Source organism: Numenius arquata, chromosome 25, assembly GCF_964106895.1.
Source record: "Numenius arquata chromosome 25, bNumArq3.hap1.1, whole genome shotgun sequence".
Classification (NCBI taxonomy): Eukaryota; Metazoa; Chordata; class Aves; order Charadriiformes; family Scolopacidae; genus Numenius; species Numenius arquata.
The window spans coordinates 2,121,015-2,123,389 of NC_133600.1; positions in this window are offsets into that span (position 1 = coordinate 2,121,015).

Genomic DNA, 2,375 nt, shown 5'->3' on the forward strand with positions numbered 1-2,375 from the left:
GCGCTATTCCTTATGTTGACACAGACTATTTTGGAATGAGAAAGGATTAAATACACCTCTTAAAGCAGATAAAGCAGAGGGCAAAAAACTGGCAGAGTCACCAAGTTAACAGTCATGAATTTAGTAACCATGATCCTGAATCTTTTGTAATAAAAAAAAGTGTCTAGTCCTGCTGTGACCTTCTTGGAGTATTTTCCTAATATTCATCCATTTCTTTTTCAGATTACAATGAACCACATAGTCTGTCTGGTAAGTATGTTTAAAAACAGATACATATTAAAGCTACTCAAAGGCATAAGTAAATTTTGTTTCCCCCTATTTGGCAATGCTCATAAGATTACAAAGTATCTGAAATATTCATGTTTTTCTGCTCTCAACATAAAGAAAAAAGTAACAACACTGTATCTTATGAAGATCCTGTTCTTACTTTACCTGCCTAACTTTTGTTCTGTCTTAACAGCAGCGAAGCCAACCACCCAAAGCCCAGGACCAAAAATCGACCAGTTCACACTGAACTTCACAATAACCAACCTCAGGTTCACGCCAGACCTAGGGACACCAAATTCTGCTAAATTCAAGTCCACTGAGAAAATCATGCAACATTACGTAAGCTAAAGTCACATTGTTTTTTACTGAAATCACCCAGTATTTTGGGTTTCCCATACTCACAAAGACCTTTCCTTGTCAGATTGACCCCTTGCTCCAGAAGAGCAGCATTGGCCCCTACTTCACTGGCTGCAAAGTAACAGGATTCAGGTGAGCAACAGAGCTGAAAGATTAACTCTGACCATTAGCAAATGGATTTCCTCATGTTTGACTGACAAATAACTAATAACAGTTCATTTTTCAAGAAGTCAGTATCATTATAATAAAGCTTCTATGGATTTTTATCTTACAACGGCTCTTTCTTTATAGTACCATGTCTCCATAATGTCTGCAGATCATCTCTGAGAACTATGGACAGATTCTAATTGTTTTGAGGGCTTTTTTTTTTTAATCACATCAGAAAAAAAAAAAAAAAAACAACAAAACCAGATTTTTGGAATAACTAACAGAAACTTCATGATATTCAATTCCTCAGGTCAATGAGGAACAGGGATAGTACAGGAATAGACACCATCTGCAACTATGGAAATGGCTCCCAAGTGCCCCAGTTTGACCGAGCTAAGGTTTACCAAGAACTAAAGAACATGACAAACGGTGTTACCAAATTAGGAATCTATGACCTGGACAGCAAGAGCCTCTACATCAATGGTAAGTGCTTGATTTTCTCATTCCTCCAGGTACTAGAGCACTTTGGGGCTACCTTGGACATCAGGGAGCACACCAATGTAGAAAAAAAAAAAAAAAAGTGACCTTAAGGAAAAGGTGGTCCCACTGGAGTTTACTGCATAATTTATGTGTGCAAGATGCAGCATATGCTTCCAAGAACATCTTCACATTGTCATTTTTGAAGATTTTAATTTCTATTATTACACTGAAGAGTGACTTAACTTTAGCCTTGACCTCAGTCATTCACCTGCATATGAACATTTCACCTAATTTGTCCCACCAGTATTTAATTTTAACAGCAGCACATATACTTTCTCACTGTAGTCTTTGCTATTATAAAAGCACCTTGTTCTGCTGAAGCAGTAGGTTGTTTGTTTAATAGATTCACACCCTCAGGGACAGGTTCTGATGATTCATTCCCAAGTCATCCATTTAATCATTCTCTCTTCTCTTTCATTCTCTTCAGTGTACAGTTCTCTTACGTAAGGTTTCTCTTGCATTTCCTTTCTAGGTTACAACGAACCACTCGAGAGATCATGTAAGTGCTTTGCCAAACCCATTCCAGAGAAAGCTATCAAAGGAGTGGTACACTCCGAAAATTAAGAGGGGAAGGGATTCTCCAGAGTAGCCTTGAAGTGTGCTAGGGTTGGGAATGTCTTTGAAAGCAAGCATAGCTTTTTGTAGAGCAAGATCGTAATCCTTTTCGCCTTTGATTATAGCTCTGAGCAAAGCTACCACACCAAGCCCAACGTCCAGGCATTTCACTCTGAATTTCACCTTGACCAACCTCCGGTACACTGCAGACCTGGAGGCACCAAGTTCCCGCAAATTCCTTTCCACAGTGAAAGTTCTCAACCATTACGTAAGTCTGACTCTTGCTTTGCCCATTTTGTGTTACAGTGGGGATCTTAATCTGCTCGCATTAAACTCAGGATGTGCTTTCAAGGTTCTCAGTTGTACATTTTCTTTTTGACAGATTGATCCTCTTTTCAAAAGAAGCAGCATAAGCTCTGCCTACACAGGATGCAAAGTGATGAGATTTAGGTAAGATTCCTGAAAGTGCAATTAACCATTTCTTTATCTGCTCTTATACACCTTAAATT